The sequence below is a fragment of the Lissotriton vulgaris genome, chromosome 5 (genome assembly GCF_964263255.1).
Source record: "Lissotriton vulgaris chromosome 5, aLisVul1.2, whole genome shotgun sequence".
Taxonomy (NCBI): domain Eukaryota; kingdom Metazoa; phylum Chordata; class Amphibia; order Caudata; family Salamandridae; genus Lissotriton; species Lissotriton vulgaris.
The window spans coordinates 1,545,603,912-1,545,623,950 of record NC_141693.1 but is presented as its reverse complement, the minus strand read 5'-3'; the positions used below and the strand labels follow the sequence as shown (position 1 = coordinate 1,545,623,950).

Genomic DNA, 20,039 nt, shown 5'->3' with positions numbered 1-20,039 from the left:
TGGCACATTGGCTGCCTTTGCTGATGACACAGTTGGCTAATTTGTAAAGCATTGGTCTATTAAGTTGTAGAGTGTGGTTGAACTTGGTTAGGAGACTTGGTGCCTGTTTCTGTGTCCTGCTGAAGACAAGGACGGCTTGATACCACTGCCAAAGCCCAGTTTATTGAGAAAAGCATCCAGGAAAGAAGAAGTGTTGAGTCGAAAGTGGTTCTCCTCCAATTTCTCTCCTCTTGCTCGAAATGCAGAGCCTCCATTATAGCACAGAACAGAGTGTTAAAGTCGGGGATGGAAGAGGATGAAAACGGGAAGTTTACTTATGGAGAGAACTGAGAAATGTCCTGTGTGCAGACACCAGTGTTTGACGATTGAATACATTTATATAATGCCTCTAGCGTGCAAGTGTTCATCTGTGCCTCAGTGGCCTAATGGATAAGGCACTGGCCTCCTAAGCCAGGGATTGTGGGTTCGAGTCCCATCTGAGGTGAAAACCAATATCCACTATTACTTTTCTAGAAAAATTTATATATTTATTACATGCTTCTGCTCAGAAGCTTATGAGGTATTAGGAACTTTGAAATGGTACCATTTTACTTCTGTACTCCCCGGACTCATGTTGGTGTTCTGAAACTACAAAGTAGATTTTTAAACACCTATCTTTGTCAGATGCAACTTTGACCCGGCAGAAGATATTCCTTTGGAAAAAATGATTTGAATTGGATTGGTGTAACTGTTGTTTCTAGAGGTGGTGACAGGCTTTCAGCTATTTGAATAGGGCAAGGCAGGATTCATGAAACGTATACAACCTTTGAGCGTGTGTAAATTGGCATATCCAGAAAGGAGCAGTTTGTACTACTGTCAAAACAGTTTCTCTCCACTTCTGGAAATATCCAGAGCTATGTAAAGCATACAACTGAGCTTTAATCTCATGAAGAAAGAGGTTTAAATGCAAAAAAGAAAACAAAAGCTTATCGTACTGGTGACATTCTCATTATATAGATTACAAAAAGGGGGCTTTAATTGAAAGGAGCTGAAAAAACACAATGGGATGTAAACCTATATAACTATCAATATCATATTTCCCATCCTTGTATACCACCTACATTATAAAAATAAGCACAGCAGGACATATGACCGCGTGGCCTAATGGATAAGGTGTCTGACTTCGGATCAGAAGATTGAGGGTTCAAGTCCCTTCGTGGTCAGTTTTTGCCAATGGTCACACATCTCAGATTTCCATTCAGAATGGAAGCAGGCTCTTCCAATACTCTTATAGCCATCATGTTCTCATTCCTAATTATTCATGAAGTGGAGTACATACTGAACAGTCATTTAGATTGCATCTTCAGCCTAAAATCTTGTTCATGTTAGTGGCATTAAGAAGTGCTTCTATGTACACGCACGGAATATGTAATAGGGTTGCAGAATTTTGACTTGACAGAATGGGTTTTTAGCTTAAGGGTGTGTAGATGAAATGCAAGGTGTGTAAGTATGTGTTCATGGAGTGCTTCAAGTTTAAAAATCTGTATGATTTGTGCAGTTAAAGTGCTAATTTTGCCTACGAGAAAGAAAAGTACTACAGAAGAATTATAAAGGATTGGCACATTGGCTGCCTTTGCTGATGACACAGTTGGCTAATTTGTAAAGCATTGGTCTATTAAGTTGTAGAGTGTGGTTGAACTTGGTTAGGAAACTTGGTGCCTGTTTCTGTGTCCTGCTGAAGACAAGGACGGCTTGATACCACTGTCAAAGCCCAGTTTATTGAGAAAAGCATCCAGGAAAGAAGAAGTGTTGAGTCGAAAGTGGTTCTCCTCCAATTTCTCTCCACTTGCTCGAAATGCAGAGCCTCCATTATAGCACAGAACAGAGTGTTAAAGTCGGGGATGGAAGAGGATGAAAATGGGAAGTTTACTTATGGAGAGAACTGAGAAATGTCCTGTGTGCAGACACCAGTGTTTGACGGTTGAATACATTTAAATAATGCCTCTAGACTGCAAGTGTTCATCTGTGCCTCAGTGGCCTAATGGATAAGGCACTGGCCTCCTAAGCCAGGGATTTTGGGTTCGAATCCCATCTGAGGTGAAAACCAAAATCCACTATTACTTTTCTAGAAAAATTTATTTATTTATTACATGCTTCCCCTCAGAAGCTTATGAGGTATCAGGAACTTTGAAATGGTACCATTTTACTTCTGTACTCTCCGGACTTATGTTGGTGTTCTGAAACTACAAAGTAGATTTTTAAACACCTATCTTTGTCAGATGCAACTTTGACCCGGGAGAAGATATTCCTTTGGAAAAAATTATTTGAATTGGATTGGTGTAACTGTTGTTTCTAGAGGTGGTGACAGGCTTTCAGCTACTTGAATAGGGCAAGTCAGGATTCATGAAACGTATACAACCTTTGAGCGTGTGTAAATTGGCATATCCAGAAAGGAGCAGTTTTTACTACTGTCAAAACAGTTTCTCTCCACCTCTAGAAATATCCAGAGCTATGTAAAGCATACAACTGAGCTTTATTCTCATGAAGAAAGAGGTTTAAATGCAAAAAAGAAAACAAAAGCTTATCGTACTGGTGACATTTTCATTATATAGATTCCAAAAGAGTGCTTTAATTGAAAGGAGCTGAAAACACACAATGGGATGTAAACCTAAATAACTATCAATATCATATTTCCCATCCTTGCATACCACCTACATTATAAAAATAAGCACAGCAGGACATATGACCGCGTGGCCTAATGGATAAGGCGTCTGACTTCGGATCAGAAGATTGAGGGTTCGAGTCCCTTCGTGGTCGGTTTTTGCCAATGGTCACACAACTCAGATTTCCATTCAGAATGGAAGCAGGCTCTTCCAATACTCTTATAGCCATCATGTTCTCATTCCTAATTATTCATGAAGTGGAGTACATACTGCACAGTCATTTAGATTGCATCTTCAGCCTAAAATCTTGTTCATGTTAGTGGCATTAAGAAGTGCTTCTATGTACACGCACGGAATATGTAATAGGGTTGCAGAATTTTGACTTGACAGAATGGGTTTTTAGCTTAAGGGTGTGTAGATGAAATGCAAGGTGTGTAAGTATGTGTTCATGGAGTGCTTCAAGTGTAAAATCTGTATGATTTGTGCAGTTAAAGTGCTAATTTTGCCTACGAGAAAGAGAAGTACTACAGAAGAATTATAAAGGATTGGCACATTGGCTGCCTTTGCTGATGACACAGTTGGCTAATTTGTGAAGCATTGGTCTATTAAGTTGCAGAGTGTGGTTGAACTTGGTTAGGAGACTTGGTGCCTGTTTCTGTGTCCTGCTGAAGACAAGGACGGCTTGATACCACTGTTAAAGCCCAGTTTATTGAGAAAAGCATCCAGGAAAGAAGAAGTGTTGAGTCGAAAGTGGTTCTCCTCCAATTTCTCTCCACTTGCGTGAAATGCAGAGCCTCCATTATAGCACAGAAAAGAGTGTTAAAGTCGGGGATGGAAGAGGATGAAAATGGGAAGTTTACTTATGGAGAGAACTGAGAAATGTCCTGTGTGCAGACACCACTATTTGACGATTGAATACATTTAAATAATGCCTCTAGACTGCAACTGTTTCTCTGTGCCTCAGTGGCCTAATGGATAAGGCACTGGCCTCCTAAGCCAGGGATTGTGGGTTCGAGTCCCATCTGAGGTGAAAACCAATATCCACTCTTACTTTTCCAGAAAAATTTATATTTTTATTACATGCTTCCGCTCAGAAGCTTATGTGGTATTAGGAACTTTGAAATGGTACCATTTTACTTCTGTACTCTTCAGAGTCATGTTAGTGTTCTGAAACTACAAAGTAGATTTTTAAACACCTATCTTTGTCAGATGCAACTTTGACCCGGCAGAAGATATTCCTTTGGAAAAAAGTATTTGAATAGGATTGGTGTAACTGTTGTTTCTAGAGGTGGTGACAGGCTTTCAGCTACTTGAATAGGGCAAGTCAGGATTCATGAAACGTATACAACCTTTGAGCGTGTGTAAATTGGCATATCCAGAAAGGAGCAGTTTTTACTACTGTCAAAACAGTTTCTCTCCACCTCTAGAAATATCCAGAGCTATGTAAAGCATACAACTGAGCTTTATTCTCATGAAGAAAGAGGTTTAAATGCAAAAAAGAAAACAAAAGCTTATCGTACTGGAGACATTTTCATTATATAGATTCCAAAAGAGTGCTTTAATTGAAAGGAGCTGAAAACACACAATGGGATGTAAACCTAAATAACTATCAATATCATATTTCCCATCCTTGCATACCACCTACATTATAAAAATAAGCACAGCAGGACATATGACCGCGTGGCCTAATGGGTAAGGCGTCTGACTTCGGATCAGAAGATTGAGGGTTCGAGTCCCTTCGTGGTCGGTTTTTGCCAATGATCACACAACTCAGATTTCCATTCAGAATGGAAGCAGGCTCTTCCAATACTCTTATAGCCATCATGTTCTCATTCCTAATTATTCATGAAGTGGAGTACATACTGCACAGTCATTTAGATTGCATCTTCAGCCTAAAATCTTGTTCATGTTAGTGGCATTAAGAAGTGCTTCTATGTACACGCACGGAATATGTAATAGGGTTGCAGAATTTTGACTTGACAGAATGGGTTTTTAGCTTAAGGGTGTGTAGATGAAATGCAAGGTGTGTAAGTATGTGTTCATGGAGTGCTTCAAGTGTAAAATCTGTATGATTTGTGCAGTTAAAGTGCTAATTTTGCCTACGAGAAAGAGAAGTACTACAGAAGAATTATAAAGGATTGGCACATTGGCTGCCTTTGCTGATGACACAGTTGGCTAATTTGTGAAGCATTGGTCTATTAAGTTGCAGAGTGTGGTTGAACTTGGTTAGGAGACTTGGTGCCTGTTTCTGTGTCCTGCTGAAGACAAGGACGGCTTGATACCACTGTTAAAGCCCAGTTTATTGAGAAAAGCATCCAGGAAAGAAGAAGTGTTGAGTCGAAAGTGGTTCTCCTCCAATTTCTCTCCACTTGCGTGAAATGCAGAGCCTCCATTATAGCACAGAAAAGAGTGTTAAAGTCGGGGATGGAAGAGGATGAAAATGGGAAGTTTACTTATGAAGAGAACTGAGAAATGTCCTGTGTGCAGACACCACTATTTGACGATTGAATACATTTAAATAATGCCTCTAGACTGCAACTGTTTCTCTGTGCCTCAGTGGCCTAATGGATAAGGCACTGGCCTCCTAAGCCAGGGATTGTGGGTTCGAGTCCCATCTGAGGTGAAAACCAATATCCACTCTTACTTTTCCAGAAAAATTTATATTTTTATTACATGCTTCCGCTCAGAAGCTTATGTGGTATTAGGAACTTTGAAATGGTACCATTTTACTTCTGTACTCTTCAGAGTCATGTTAGTGTTCTGAAACTACAAAGTAGATTTTTAAACACCTATCTTTGTCAGATGCAACTTTGACCCGGCAGAAGATATTCCTTTGGAAAAAATTATTTGAATAGGATTGGTGTAACTGTTGTTTCTAGAGGTGGTGACAGGCTTTCAGCTACTTGAATAGGGCAAGTCAGGATTCATGAAACGTATACAACCTTTGAGCGTGTGTAAATTGGCATATCCAGAAAGGAGCAGTTTTTACTACTGTCAAAACAGTTTCTCTCCACCTCTAGAAATATCTAGAGCTATGTAAAGCATACAACTGAGCTTTATTCTCATGAAGAAAGAGGTTTAAATGCAAAAAAGAAAACAAAAGCTTATCGTACTGGAGACATTTTCATTATATAGATTCCAAAAGAGTGCTTTAATTGAAAGGAGCTGAAAACACACAATGGGATGTAAACCTAAATAACTATCAATATCATATTTCCCATCCTTGCATACCACCTACATTATAAAAATAAGCACAGCAGGACATATGACCGCGTGGCCTAATGGGTAAGGCGTCTGACTTCGGATCAGAAGATTGAGGGTTCGAGTCCCTTCGTGGTCGGTTTTTGCCAATGATCACACAACTCAGATTTCCATTCAGAATGGAAGCAGGCTCTTCCAATACTCTTATAGCCATCATGTTCTCATTCCTAATTATTCATGAAGTGGAGTACATACTGCACAGTCATTTAGATTGCATCTTCAGCCTAAAATCTTGTTCATGTTAGTGGCATTAAGAAGTGCTTCTATGTACACGCATGGAATATGTAAAAGGGTTGCAGAATTTTGACTTGACAGAATGGGTTTTTAGCTTAAGGGTGTGTAGATGAAATGCAAGGTGTGTAAGTATGTGTTCATGGAGTGCTTCAAGTGTAAAATCTGTATGATTTGTGCAGTTAAAGTGCTAATTTTGCCTACGAGAAAGAGAAGTACTACAGAAGAATTATAAAGGATTGGCACATTGGCTGCCTTTGCTGATGACACAGTTGGCTAATTTGTGAAGCATTGGTCTATTAAGTTGCAGAGTGTGGTTGAACTTGGTTAGGAGACTTGGTGCCTGTTTCTGTGTCCTGCTGAAGACAAGGACGGCTTGATACCACTGTCAAAGCCCAGTTTATTGAGAAAAGCATCCAGGAAAGAAGAAGTGTTGAGTCGAAAGTGGTTCTCCTCCAATTTCTCTCCACTTGCGCGAAATGCAGAGCCTCCATTATAGCACAGAAAAGAGTGTTAAAGTCGGGGATGGAAGAGGATGAAAATGGGAAGTTTACTTATGAAGAGAACTGAGAAATGTCCTGTGTGCAGACACCAGTGTTTGACGATTGAATACATTTAAATAATGCCTCTAGACTGCAATTGTTTATCTGTGCCTCAGTGGCCTAATGGATAAGGCACTGGCCTCCTAAGCCAAGGATTGTGGGTTCGAGTACCATCTGAGGTGAAAACCAATTTCCACTCTTACTTTTCCAGAAAAATTGATATATTTATTACATGCTTCCGCTCAGAAGCTTATGTGGTATTAGGAACTTTGAAATGGTACCATTTTACTTCTGTACTCTTCAGAGTCATGTTGGTGTTCTGAAACTACAAAGTATATTTTTAAACACCTATCTTTGTCAGATGCAACTTTGACCCGGCAGAAGATATTCCTTTGGAAAAAATGATTTGAATTGGATTGGTGTAACTGTTGTTTCTAGAGGTGGTGACAGGCTTTCAGCTACTTGAATAGGGCAAGTCAGGATTCATGAAACGTATACAACCTTTGAGCGTGTGTAAATTGGCATATCCAGAAAGGAGCAGTTTTTACTACTGTCAAAACAAGTCAAGTCAAGTCAAGTCAGAGAATTTGTATAGCGCACTACATACCCAGAGAGTCTCAAGGCGCTTGAGGGGGGGTGGGGAATTACTTGTCGAATATCCACGTTTTAAGTTGCTTTCTGAATGCTAGGTGGTTCTGGGTAAAGCGAAGGTAAGTGGGAAGTGAGTTCCAGGTTTTAGCTGCCAGGTAGGAGAAGGATCTACCTCCCATGGTGGTTTTGTTGATGCGAGGTACAGTGGCAAGGGCTTGGTTGGATGATCGTAGCTGGCGGGAGGGGGTGTAGAAGGACAGTCGTGTGTTGAGGCATTCTGGTCCGATTTCGTAGAGTGCTTTGTGTGCGTGGGTTAGGAGCCGGAAAGTGATCCTCTTATTGACGGGAACACAGTGAAGGTTTTTCAGGTGACCAGAGATATGTTCTTTACGCGGGATGTCTAATATGAGCCTGGCTGAGGCGTTTTGGATTCGTTGGAGTTTTTTCTGGAGTTTAGCGGTAGTACCGGCGTAGAGGGTGTTTCCATAGCCCAGTCGGCTCGTGACCAGAGCGTGGGTGACCGTTTTCCTAGTTTCGGTGGGGATCCAACGAAATGTTTTTTTGAGCATGCGAAGAATGTTGAAGCAGGATGAGGAGACGGCGTTGACTTGTCTGTTCATTGAAAGTGAGGAATCCAGGATGACGCCCAGGTTCCGTGCGTGGTCTGTCGGGATGGGTGCTTTTCCAAGGGCTTCTGGCCACCAAGAGTCGTCCCATGCGGAGGGGGAGGTACCTAAGATGAGGACTTCTGTTTTATCTGAGTTCAGTTTCAGACGGCTGTGTTTCATCCATTCGGCTACTTCTTTCATACCTTCGTGTAGGTTAGTTTTGGCGGTGCTAGGGTCATTGGTGAGTGATAGGATCAGTTGAGTGTCATCCGCGTAGGAGATGATGTTGAGGTTGTGTTGGCGGGCGATGGCCGCGAGGGGGCTCATGTATACGTTGAAGAGGGTGGGGCTGAGTGAAGATCCTTGTGGTACGCCGCAGATGACTTCAGTGGCCTCTGACTTGAATGGTGGAAGGCGGACTCTCTGGGTTCTTCCGGTGAGGAACGAGGTGATCCATTCTAGTGCTTTTCCTTGGATTCCGATGTTTCTGAGGCGCTGTAGAAGGGTGCTATGACAGACTGTGTCGAAGGCTGCGGAGAGGTCGAGGAGGATGAGGGCAACAGTGTCTCCATTGTCCAGTAGAGTTCGAATGTCGTCTGTTGCTGCGATGAGGGCGGTCTCAGTGCTGTGTTTTGCTCGGAAGCCGGACTGTGAGGAGTCGAGGGATTTGTTGGCTTCGAGGAAGGCGGCGAGCTGGTTGTTGACAGCTTTCTCGATGACTTTGGCCGGGAATGGAAGGAGCGAGATGGGGCGGTAATTTTTGAGTTCGGTGGGGTCCGCTGTGGGTTTTTTCAGAAGGGCGCTGAGTTCAGCGTGTTTCCAGCTTTCCGGGAAGGTGGCGGAGTTGAAGGAGCAGTTGATGACGTCTCGGAGGTGCGGTGCTATGATGGAGTCTGCTTTGTTGAAGATGTGGTGAGGGCATGGGTCTGTGGGGGATCCTGAGTGGATGGAGTTCATCAGGCGGATGGTGTCCTCAGTGGAGATTGGGTTCCAGTCATTAAGGATGTTCGAGGGGGGTGAAGGTCCAGCAGATGGTTGGGTGGGTTGGTCTCCGGGTTGGTTGTCGAAGCTGTTGTGGATGTCTGCAATTTTGTTGTGGAAGAATGAAGCTAGGGAGTCGCAGAGGGCTTGAGAGGGGGTGATGTCGTTAGAGTTGGCCGAGGGATTGGTAAATTCCTTGACGATGTTGAAAAGTTCCTTGCTGTTGTGGGCGTTGTTATCTAGTCGGTCCTTGAAGGCGGTTTTCTTGGCCTTTTGGATCAGTTGGTGGTGTATGCGGGTGGCGTTTTTGAAGGCGTCCTTGGTGCTGGTGGTTGGGTCTTTTTTCCAGGCCTTCTCAAGGGAGCGGCAGAGTTTCTTGGATTTCTTAAGATCATCGTTGAACCATGAGGCCTTCTTGCTGCCAAGTTTGCTTTGTCGTTTTTTCAGTGGTGCTAGGATGTCGGCGCTGTTGGATAACCATAGGGTGAGGTTGGTGGCGGCTTGGTCGGGGTTTGAGGAGTGGGCTGGGGGGTTTAGAAGGAGCGATGAGGAGATCTGGTCGATGGTGATTTTGTTCCAGTTTCTTTGCAGAGTTGGTAGGGGGTGGTTGTTGGGTTTGGGCTTGTTGTAGGTAAAGTGAACGCAGCTGTGGTCAGTCCAGAGGAGAGCCGTAGTGTGGCTGAAGGAGACATGATTGCTGGAGGTGAAGATAGGGTCGAGGGTGTGACCTGCGATGTGGGTGGGGGAAGTGACCAGTTGTTTAAGTCCGAGGTTGGCGAGGTTGTCCAAAAGGGTGGTGGAGTTGCGGTCGTTGTTCTTTTCAAGGTGAAAATTGAGGTCTCCCAGAAGGATGTAATCTTTGGAGGGGAGCGCGTGTGGAGTGATGAAGTCCGTGATGTCCTCACTAAATTGTGCGCGGGGTCCTGGTGGCCTGTAAAGGAGGGTGCCTCTGAGTGTGGTCTTGGGGTCGATGTGGATCTGGAAGTGAAGGTGTTCAGAGTTGGCAAGATTGACATCAGAGCTGGTTGAGATGTGGATGGATTTCTTATGGACGATAGCGATTCCTCCTCCTGTGTGGCCGGTACGGTCCTTGCGTATGATCTTATAATCTTCTGGGATGGCAATGGTGATGTCTGGGGCGGAGGAGGCGTTCATCCATGTTTCTGTTAGGAAGGCGATGTCCGGAGAGATGGTGTCGAGTAGATTCCAGAGGTCAATGGCATGCCTGTGGACCGATCGGGTGTTGAGCAAGATGCATTGTAGGTGGTTGGGGTCGGGAATCTGTGGTGTGGTCGTAGCGGAGTTGGTGTCGGTGCCGATGAATTTGCAAGGGTAGCATGAGAAAGGTCCATGGGTGTGTCCAGGAGCGGCTTGGACGCAGTTGAGGGAGCGGCCGGGGTTAAGGGCTAGGAGGGTGGTGGCATTGTAGGTAATGCGGGAGGGCTGGGCAATGCGAGGGCCAGGGGGTCTGGCGCTGGGCGCGGTCCAGGCGCGGATGGGCGTAGACGGGCTTACCTTTGGCGCACCTTCAGCGTGTCCGTAGCGCGTGGACGCTGCGCGTGGGTGCATCTGTCCATAAATGGATAGTGGGGGGGTGGAGCGTGGGAGGGTCAGCTTGGGAGGCGGGAGCGGGGAGGAGACACTGGGGCAGGTAAACAAACAACAACAGCAAAATGGCGGTGGGGTAGCGCGATTTCAGCAGTCCCCGCGCTAAAGTTGCCAGATATCAGGAGCACTGATCAGAACAACAATATAAATTAAAGCGCAGGAAAAACGCTATTAGTTAAAAGTTAACTACAATTCTTGACAGAAAGGAAAACGAAAAACGATACCAAGCGCTATACAGGAGCGCTATGCAGGGGAGAAGGCAGGCGCTGTGCAGCAGTACACTCTCTGTGAAAGAAAGAAAAATGAAAAACGATACCAAGCGCTATACAGGAGCGCTATGCAGGGGAGAAGGCAGGTGCTGTGCAGCAGTACACTCTCTGGGGTAAGGCTCGAGGAGGAGCGAGTGGGAGCGACCTCTGAGAGCGAGAGTCAGACGGTCACAGTTTCTCTCCACCTCTAGAAATATCCAGAGCTATGTAAAGCATACAACTGAGCTTTATTCTCATGAAGAAAGAGGTTTAATTGCAAAAAAGAAAACAAAAGCTTATCGTACTGGTGACATTTTCATTATATAGATTCCAAAAGAGTGCTTTAATTGAAAGGAGCTGAAAACACACAATAGGATGTAAACCTAAATAACTATAAATATCATATTTCCCATTCTTGCATACCACCTACATTATAAAAATAAGCTCAGCAGGACATATGACCGCGTGGCCTAATGGATAAGGCGTCTGACTTCGGATCAGAAGATTGAGGGTTCGAGTCACTTCGTGGTCGGTTTTTGCCACTGGTCACACAACTCAGCTTTCCATTCAGAATGGAAGCAGGCTCTTCCAATACTCATATAGCCATCATGTTCTCATTCCTAAATATTCATGAAGTGGAGTACATACTGCACAGTCATTTAGATTGCATCTTCAGCCTAAAATCTTGTTCATGTTAGTGGCATTAAGAAGTGCTTCTATGTACACGCACGGAATATGTAATAGGGTTGCAGAATTTTGACTTGACAGAATGGGTTTTTAGCTTAAGGGTGTGTAGATGAAATGCAAGGTGTGTAAGTATGTGTTCATGGAGTGCTTCAAGTGTAAAATCTGTATGATTTGTGCAGTTAAAGTGCTAATTTTGCCTACGAGAAAGAGAAGTACTACAGAAGAATTATAAAGGATTGGCACATTGGCTGCCTTTGCTGATGACACAGTTGGCTAATTTGTGAAGCATTGGTCTATTAAGTTGCAGAGTGTGGTTGAACTTGGTTAGGAGACTTGGTGCCTGTTTCTGTGTCCTGCTGAAGACAAGGACGGCTTGATACCACTGTCAAAGCCCAGTTTATTGAGAAAAGCATCCAGGAAAGAAGAAGTGTTGAGTCGAAAGTGGTTCTCCTCCAATTTCTCTCCACTTGCGCGAAATGCAGAGCCTCCATTATAGCACAGAAAAGAGTGTTAAAGTCGGGGATGGAAGAGGATGAAAATGGGAAGTTTACTTATGGAGAGAACTGAGAAATGTCCTGTGTGCAGACACCAGTGTTTGACGATTGAATACATTTAAATAATGCCTCTAGACTGCAAGTGTTTATCTGTGCCTCAGTGGCCTAATGGATAAGGCACTGGCCTCCTAAGCCAGGGATTGTGGGTTCAAGTCCCATCTGAGGTGAAAACCAATATCCAGTATTACTTTTCTTGAAAAATTTATATATTTATTACATGCTTCCGCTCAGAAGCTTATGAGGTATTAGGAACTTTGAAATGGTACCATTTTACTTCTGTACTCCCCGGACTCATGTTGGTGTTCTGAAACTACAAAGTAGATTTTTAAACACCTATCTTTGTCAGATGCAACTTTGACCCGGCAGAAGATATACCTTTGGAAAAAATGATTTGAATTGGATTGGTGTAACTGTTGTTTCTAGAGGTGGTGACAGGCTTTCAGCTACTTGAATAGGGCAAGTCAGGATTCATGAAACGTATACAACCTTTGAGCGTGTGTAAATTGGCATATCCAGAAAGGAGCAGTTTGTACTACTGTCAAAACAGTTTCTCTCCACTTCTGGAAATATCCAGAGCTATGTAAAGCATACAACTGAGCTTTAATCTCATGAAGAAAGAGGTTTAAATGAAAAAAAGAAAACAAAAGCTTATCGTACTGGTGACATTCTCATTATATAGATTCCAAAAGAGTGCTTTAATTGAAAGGAGCTGAAAAAACACAATGGGATGTAAACCTAAATAACTATCAATATCATATTTCCCATCCTTGCATACTACCTACATTATAAAAATAAGCACAGCAGGACATATGACCGCGTGGCCTAATGGATAAGGTGTCTGACTTCGGATCAGAAGATTGAGGGTTCGAGTCCCTTCGTGGTCGGTTTTTGACAATGGACACACAACTCAGCTTTCCGTTCAGAATGGAAGCAGGCTCTTCCAATACTCTTATAGCCATCATGTTCTCATTCCTAATTATTCATGAAGTGGAGTACATACTGCACAGTCATTTCGATTGCATCTTCAGCCTAAAATCTTGTCCATGTTAGTGGCATTAAGAAGTGCTTCTATGTACACGCACTGAATATGTAATAGGGTTGCAGAATTTTGACTTGACAGAATGGGTTTTTAGCTTAAGGATGTGTAGATGAAATGCAAGGTGTGTAAGTATGTGTTCATGGAGTGCTTCAAGTGTAAAAATCTGTATGATTTGTGCAGTTAAAGTGCTAATTTTGCCTACGAGAAAGAAAAGTACTACAGAAGAATTATAAAGGATTGGCACATTGGCTGCCTTTGCTGATGACACAGTTGGCTAATTTGTAAAGCATTGGTCTATTAAGTTGCAGAGTGTGGTTGAACTTGGTTAGGAGACTTGGTGCCTGTTTCTGTGTCCTGCTGAAGACAAGGACGGCTTGATACCACTGTCAAAGCCCAGTTTATTGGGAAAAGCATCCAGGAAAGAAGAAGTGTTGAGTCGAGAGTGGTTCTCCTCCAATTTCTCTCCACTTGCTCGAAATGCAGAGCGTCCATTATAGCACAGAACAGAGTGTTAAAGTCGGGGATGGAAGAGGATGAAAATGGGAAGTTTACTTATGGAGAGAACTGAGAAATGTCCTGTGTGCAGACACCAGTGTTTGACGATTGAATACATTTAAATAATGCCTCTAGACTGCAAGTGTTTATCTGTCCCTCAGTGGCCTAATGGATAAGGCACTGGCCTCCTAAGCCAGGGATTGTGGGTTCGAGTCCCATCTGAGGTGAAAACCAATATCCACTCTTACTTTTCCAGAAAAATTGATATATATATTACATGCTTCCGCTCAGAAGCTTATGTGGTATTAGGAACTTTGAAATGGTACCATTTTACTTCTGTACTCTTCAGAGTCATGTTGGTGTTATGAAACTACAAAGTAGATTTTTAAACACCTATCTTTGTCAGATGCAACTTTGACCCGGCAGAAGATATTCCTTTGGAAAAAATGTTTTGAATTGGATTGGTGTAACTGTTGTTTCTAGAGGTGGTGACAGGCTTTCAGCTACTTGAATAGGGCAAGTCAGGATTCATGAAACGTATACAACCTTTGAGCGTGTGTAAATTGGCATATCCAGAAAGGAGCAGTTTTTACTACTGTCAAAACAGTTTCTCTCCACCTCTAGAAATATCCAGAGCTATGTAAAGCGTACAAATGAGCTTCATTCTCATGAAGAAAGAGGTTTAAATGCAAAAAAGAAAACAAAAGCTTATCGTACTGGTGACATTTTCATTATATAGATTCCAAAAGAGTGCTTTAATTGAAAGGAGCTGAAAACAAACAATGGGATGTAAACCTAAATAACTATCAATATCATATTTCCCATCCTTGCATACCACCTACATTATAAAAATAAGCACAGCAGGACATATGACCGCGTGGCCTAATGGATAAGGCGTCTGACTTCGGATCAGAAGATTGAGGGTTCGAGTTCCTTCGTGGTCGGTTTTTGCCAATGGTCACACAACTCAGATTTCCATTCAGAATGGAAGCAGGCTCTTCCAATACTCTTATAGCCATCATGTTCTCATTCCTAATTATTCATGAAGTGGAGTACATACTGCACAGTCATTTAGATTGCATCTTCAGCCTAAAATCTTGTTCATGTTAGTGGCATTAAGAAGTGCTTCTATGTACACACACGGAATATGTAATAGGGTTGCAGAATTATGACTTGACAGAATGGGTTTTTAGCTTAAGGGTGTGTAGATGAAATGCAAGGTGTGTAAGTATGTGTTCATGGAGTGCTTCAAGTGTAAAATCTGTATGATTTGTGCAGTTAAAGTTCTAATTTTGCCTACGAGAAAGAGAAGTACTACAGAAGAATTATAAAGGATTGGCACATTGGCTGCCTTTGCTGATGACACAGTTGGCTAATTTGTGATGCATTGGTCTATTAAGTTGCAGAGTGTGGTTGAACTTGGTTAGGAGAATTGGTGCCTGTTTCTGTGTCCTGCTGAAGACAAGGACGGCTTGATACCACTGTCAAAGCCCAGTTTATTGAGAAACGCATCCAGGAAAGAAGAAGTGTTGAGTCGAGAGTGGTTCTCCTCCAATTTCTCTCCACTTGCTCGAAATGCAGAGAGTCCATTATAGCACAGAACAGAGTGTTAAAGTCGGGGATGGAAGAGGATGAAAAATGGAAGTTTACTTATGGAGAGAACTGAGAAATGTCCTGTGTGCAGACACCAGTGTTTGATGATTGAATACATTTAAATAATGCCTCTAGACTGCAAGTGTTTATATGTGCCTCAGTGGCCTAATGGATAAGGCACTGGCCTCCGAAGCCAGGGATTGTGGGTTCGAGTCCCATCTGAGGTGAAAACCAATATCCACTCTTACTTTTCCAGAAAAATTGATATATTTATTACATGCTTCCGCTCAGAAGCTTATGTGGTTTTAGGATCTTTGAAATGGTACCATTTTACTTCTGTACTCTTCAGAGTCATGTTGGTGTTCTGAAACTACAAAGTAGATTTTTAAACACCTATCTTTGTCAGATGAAACTTTGACCCGGCAGAAGATATTCCTTTGGAAAAAATGATTTGAATTGGATTGGTGTAACTGTTGTTTCTAGAGGTGGTGACAGGCTTTCAGCTACTTGAATAGGGCAAGTCAGGATTCATGAAACGTATACAACCTTTGAGCGTGTGTAAATTGGCATATCCAGAAAGGAGCAGTTTTTACTACTGTCAAAACAGTTTCTCTCCACCTCTAGAAATATCCAGAGCTATGTTAAGCATACAACTGAGCTTTATTCTCATGAAGAAAGAGGTTTAAATGCAAAAAAGAAAACAAAAGCTTATCGTACTGGAGACATTTTCATTATATAGATTCCAAAAGAGTGCTTTAATTGAAAGGAGCTGAAAACACACAATGGGATGTAAACCTAAATAACTATCAATATCATATTTCCCATCCTTGCATACCACCTACATTATAAAAATAAGCACAGCAGGACATATGACCGCGTGGCCTAATGGATAAGGCGTCTGACTTCGTATCAGAAGATTGAGGGTTCGAGTCCCTTCGTGGTCGGTTTTTGCCAATGGTCACACAACTCAGATTTCCATTCAGAATGGAAGCAGGCTCTTCCAATACTCTTATAGCCATCATGTTCTCATTCCTAATTATTCATGAAGTGGAGTACATACTGCACAGTCATTTAGATTGCATCTTCAGCCTAAAATCTTGTTCATGTTAGTGGCATTAAGAAGTGCTTCTATGTACACGCACGGAATATGTAATAGGGTTGCAGAATTTTGAATTGACAGAATGGGTTTTTAGCTTAAGGGTGTGTAGATGAAATGCAAGGTGTGTAAGTATGTGTTCATGGAGTGCTTCAAGTGTAAAATCTGTATGATTTGTGCAGTTAAAGTGCTAATTTTGCCTACGAGAAAGAGAAGTACTACAGAAGAATTATAAAGGATTGGCACATTGGCTGCCTTTGCTGATGACACAGTTGGCTAATTTGTGAAGCATTGGTCTATTAAGTTGCAGAGTGTGGTTGAACTTGGTTAGGAGACTTGGTGCCTGTTTCTGTGTCCTGCTGAAGACAAGGACGGCTTGATACCACTGTCAAAGCCCAGTTTATTGAGAAAAGCATCCAGGAAAGAAGAAGTGTTGAGTCGAAAGTGGTTCTCCTCCAATTTCTCTCCACTTGCGCGAAATGCAGAGCCTCGATTATAGCACAGAACAGAGTGTTAAAGTCGGGGATGGAAGAGGATGAAAATGGGAAGTTTATTTATGGAGAGAACTGAGAAATGTCCTGTGTGCAGACACCAGTGTTTGACGATTGAATACATTTAAATAATGCCTCTAGACTGCAAGTGTTTATCTGTCCCTCAGTGGCCTAATGGATAAGGCACTGGCCTCCTAAGCCAGGGATTGTGGGTTCGATTCCCATCTGAGGTGAAAACCAATATCCACTCTTACTTTTCCAGAAAAATTGATATATATATTACATGCTTCCGCTCAGAAGCTTATGTGGTATTAGGAACTTTGAAATGGTACCATTTTACTTCTGTACTCTTCAGAGTCATGTTGGTGTTCTGAAACTACAAAGTAGATTTTTAAACACCTATCTTTGTCAGATGCAACTTTGACCCGGCAGAAGATATTCCTTTGGAAAAAATGATTTGAATTGGATTGGTGTAACTGTTGTTTCTAGAGGTGGTGACAGGCTTTCAGCTACTTGAATAGGGCAAGTCAGGATTCATGAAACGTATACAACCTTTGAGCGTGTGTAAATTGGCATATCCAGAAAGGAGCAGTTTTTACTACTGTCAAAACAGTTTCTCTCCACCTCTAGAAATATCCAGAGCTATGTAAAGCGTACAAATGAGCTTTATTCTCATGAAGAAAGAGGTTTAAATGCAAAAAAGAAAACAAAAGCTTATCGTACTGGAGACATTTTCATTATATAGATTCCAAAAGAGTGCTTTAATTGAAAGGAGCTGAAAATACACAATGGGATGTAAACCTAAATAACTATCAATATCATATTTCCCATCCTTGCATACCACCTACATTATAAAAATAAGCTCAGCAGGACATATGACCGCGTGGCCTAATGGATAAGGCGTCTGACTTCGTATCAGAAGATTGAGGGTTCGAGTCCCTTCGTGGTCGGTTTTTGCCAATGGTCACACAACTCAGATTTCCATTCAGAATGGAAGCAGGCTCTTCCAATACTCTTATAGCCATCATGTTCTAATTCCTAATTATTCATGAAGTGGAGTACATACTGCACAGTCATTTAGATTGCATCTTCAGCCTAAAATCTTGTTCATGTTAGTGGCATTAAGAAGTGCTTCTATGTACACGCACAGAATATGTAATAGGGTTGCAGAATTTTGACTTGACAGAATGGGTTTTTAGCTTAAGGGTGTGTAGATGAAATGCAAGGTGTGTAAGTATGTGTTCATGGAGTGCTTCAAGTGTAAAATCTGTATGATTTGTGCAGTTAAAGTGCTAATTTTGCCTAAGAGAAAGAGAAGTACTACAGAAGAATTATAAAGGATTGGCACATTGGCTGCCTTTGCTGATGACACATTTGGCTAATTTGTGAAGCATTGGTCTATTAAGTTGCAGAGTGTGGTTGAACTTGGTTAGGAGACTTGGTGCCTGTTTCTGTGTCCTGCTGAAGACAAGGACGGCTTGATACCACTGTCAAAGCCCAGTTTATTGAGAAAAGCATCCAGGAAAGAAGAAGTGTTGAGTCGAGAGTGGTTCTCCTCCAATTTCTCTCCACTTGCTCGAAATGCAGAGAGTCCATTATAGCACAGAACAGAGTGTTAAAGTCGGGGATGGAAGAGGATGAAAATGGGAAGTTTACTTATGGAGAGAACTGAGAAATGTCCTGTGTGCAAGTTTATATATATAGCGCTAGGATCGACTCCCGGAGGAGTATCTCCGCACTTCGACCGCTGCGAAACCCTTCCTGGCTTCCCTGAGAGATGGTCCCTTAATGGGTATCTCCAGGGTGAGACCAGGCATCCCCGGCGGTCTGGTGGGGCCGTTAGTGAAGATGAGGCAAGCTAGTGCCCAGAGTTACCGAGTGCGATCTCTGATCAGAGTGGGCACCGAGGCGAGAGAATTATCGAGTCCGCTGACCCTGGTCCAGAAACCTGCCGCGTTGGGAATCGAACCCTGGTCCCGGGCCGTCCTCTGCTCTCGGGTCTGCCGCCTCTAACCAGTGAGCCACACTACTTCAGACACCAGTGTTTGACGATTGAATACATTTAAATAATGCCTCTAGACTGCAAGTGTTTATCTGTGCCTCAGTGGCCTAATGGATAAGGCACTGGCCTCCTAAGCCAGGGATTGTGGGTTCGAGTCCCATCTGAGGTGAAAACCAATATCCGCTCTTACTTTTCCAGAAAAATGTATATATTTATAACATGCTTCCGCTCAGAAGCTTATGAGGTATTAGGAACTTTGAAATGGTACCATTTTACTTCTGTACTCTTCAGGGTCATGTTGGTGTTATGAAACTACAAAGTAGATTTTTAAACACCTATCTTTGTCAGATGCAACTTTGACCCGGCAGAAGATATTCCTTTGGAAAAAATGATTTGAATTGGATTGGTGTAACTGTTGTTTCTAGAGGTGGTGACAGGCTTTCAGCTACTTGAATAGGGCAAGGCAGGATTCATGAAACGTATACAACCTTTGAGCGTGTGTAAATTGGCATATCCAGAAAGGAGCAGTTTGTACTACTGTCAAAACAGTTTCTCTCCACTTCTGGAAATATCCAGAGCTATGTAAAGCATACAACTGAGCTTTAATCTCATGAAGAAAGAGGTTTAAATGCAAAAAAGAAAACAAAAGCTTATCGTACTGGTGACATTCTCATTATATAGATTCCAAAAGAGTGCTTTAATTGAAAGGAGCTGAAAAAACACAATGGGATGTAAACCTAAATAACTATCAATATCATATTTCCCATCCTTGCATACTACCTACATTATAAAATTAAGCACAGCAGGACATATGACCGTGTGGCATAATGGATAAGGTGTCTGACTTCGAATCAGAAGATTGAGGGTTCGAGTCCCTTCGTGGTCGGTTTTTGCCAATGGACACACAACTCAGCTTTCCGTTCAGAATGGAAGCAGGCTCTTCCAATACTCTTATAGCCATCATGTTCTCATTCCTAATTATTCATGAAGTGGAGTACATACTGCACAGTCATTTAGATTGCATCTTCAGCCTTAAATCTTGTCCATGTTAGTGGCATTAAGAAGTGCTTCTATGTACACGCACTGAATATGTAATAGGGTTGCAGAATTTTGACTTGACAGAATGGGTTTTTAGCTTAAGGGTGTGTAGATGAAATGCAAGGTGTGTAAGTATGTGTTCATGGAGTGCTTCAAGTGTAAAAATCTGTATGATTTGTGCAGTTAAAGTGCTAATTTTGCCTACGAGAAAGAAAAGTACTACAGAAGAATTATAAAGGATTGGCACATTGGCTGCCTTTGCTGATGACACAGTTGGCTAATTTGTAAAGCATTGGTCTATTAAGTTGCAGAGTGTGGTTGAACTTGGTTAG

General features: G+C 42.3%; 19 non-coding genes across 19 annotated transcripts; all 19 read left to right on the top strand.

Moving 5' to 3' along the window:
• The first annotated feature begins 411 nt into the window (after nt 1-411).
• TRNAR-CCU (transfer RNA arginine (anticodon CCU)) lies at nt 412-484 on the top strand. Its single transcript has one exon. It is a non-coding gene; the product is annotated as a tRNA-Arg (tRNA).
• Nucleotides 485-1,129: 645 nt separating this feature from the next.
• Nucleotides 1,130-1,202, top strand: TRNAR-UCG (transfer RNA arginine (anticodon UCG)). The gene has a single exon. It is a non-coding gene; the product is annotated as a tRNA-Arg (tRNA).
• Nucleotides 1,203-2,006: 804 nt separating this feature from the next.
• TRNAR-CCU (transfer RNA arginine (anticodon CCU)) lies at nt 2,007-2,079 on the top strand. The gene has a single exon. It is a non-coding gene; the product is annotated as a tRNA-Arg (tRNA).
• A 644-nt stretch (nt 2,080-2,723) lies between these two features.
• On the top strand, nt 2,724-2,796 carry TRNAR-UCG (transfer RNA arginine (anticodon UCG)). The gene has a single exon. It is a non-coding gene; the product is annotated as a tRNA-Arg (tRNA).
• Nucleotides 2,797-3,599: 803 nt separating this feature from the next.
• On the top strand, nt 3,600-3,672 carry TRNAR-CCU (transfer RNA arginine (anticodon CCU)). Its single transcript has one exon. It is a non-coding gene; the product is annotated as a tRNA-Arg (tRNA).
• Nucleotides 3,673-4,316: 644 nt separating this feature from the next.
• TRNAR-UCG (transfer RNA arginine (anticodon UCG)) lies at nt 4,317-4,389 on the top strand. Its single transcript has one exon. It is a non-coding gene; the product is annotated as a tRNA-Arg (tRNA).
• Nucleotides 4,390-5,192: 803 nt separating this feature from the next.
• TRNAR-CCU (transfer RNA arginine (anticodon CCU)) lies at nt 5,193-5,265 on the top strand. Its single transcript has one exon. It is a non-coding gene; the product is annotated as a tRNA-Arg (tRNA).
• Nucleotides 5,266-5,909: 644 nt separating this feature from the next.
• On the top strand, nt 5,910-5,982 carry TRNAR-UCG (transfer RNA arginine (anticodon UCG)). The gene has a single exon. It is a non-coding gene; the product is annotated as a tRNA-Arg (tRNA).
• A 5,189-nt stretch (nt 5,983-11,171) lies between these two features.
• TRNAR-UCG (transfer RNA arginine (anticodon UCG)) lies at nt 11,172-11,244 on the top strand. Its single transcript has one exon. It is a non-coding gene; the product is annotated as a tRNA-Arg (tRNA).
• Nucleotides 11,245-12,047: 803 nt separating this feature from the next.
• Nucleotides 12,048-12,120, top strand: TRNAR-CCU (transfer RNA arginine (anticodon CCU)). The gene has a single exon. It is a non-coding gene; the product is annotated as a tRNA-Arg (tRNA).
• Nucleotides 12,121-12,764: 644 nt separating this feature from the next.
• Nucleotides 12,765-12,837, top strand: TRNAR-UCG (transfer RNA arginine (anticodon UCG)). The gene has a single exon. It is a non-coding gene; the product is annotated as a tRNA-Arg (tRNA).
• An 804-nt stretch (nt 12,838-13,641) lies between these two features.
• On the top strand, nt 13,642-13,715 carry TRNAR-CCU (transfer RNA arginine (anticodon CCU)). Its single transcript has one exon. It is a non-coding gene; the product is annotated as a tRNA-Arg (tRNA).
• A 643-nt stretch (nt 13,716-14,358) lies between these two features.
• TRNAR-UCG (transfer RNA arginine (anticodon UCG)) lies at nt 14,359-14,431 on the top strand. The gene has a single exon. It is a non-coding gene; the product is annotated as a tRNA-Arg (tRNA).
• An 803-nt stretch (nt 14,432-15,234) lies between these two features.
• On the top strand, nt 15,235-15,307 carry TRNAR-CCG (transfer RNA arginine (anticodon CCG)). Its single transcript has one exon. It is a non-coding gene; the product is annotated as a tRNA-Arg (tRNA).
• Nucleotides 15,308-15,951: 644 nt separating this feature from the next.
• Nucleotides 15,952-16,024, top strand: TRNAR-UCG (transfer RNA arginine (anticodon UCG)). Its single transcript has one exon. It is a non-coding gene; the product is annotated as a tRNA-Arg (tRNA).
• Nucleotides 16,025-16,827: 803 nt separating this feature from the next.
• On the top strand, nt 16,828-16,901 carry TRNAR-CCU (transfer RNA arginine (anticodon CCU)). Its single transcript has one exon. It is a non-coding gene; the product is annotated as a tRNA-Arg (tRNA).
• Nucleotides 16,902-17,544: 643 nt separating this feature from the next.
• TRNAR-UCG (transfer RNA arginine (anticodon UCG)) lies at nt 17,545-17,617 on the top strand. Its single transcript has one exon. It is a non-coding gene; the product is annotated as a tRNA-Arg (tRNA).
• A 1,148-nt stretch (nt 17,618-18,765) lies between these two features.
• On the top strand, nt 18,766-18,838 carry TRNAR-CCU (transfer RNA arginine (anticodon CCU)). The gene has a single exon. It is a non-coding gene; the product is annotated as a tRNA-Arg (tRNA).
• Nucleotides 18,839-19,482: 644 nt separating this feature from the next.
• TRNAR-UCG (transfer RNA arginine (anticodon UCG)) lies at nt 19,483-19,555 on the top strand. Its single transcript has one exon. It is a non-coding gene; the product is annotated as a tRNA-Arg (tRNA).
• The last annotated feature ends 484 nt before the right edge of the window (nt 19,556-20,039 follow it).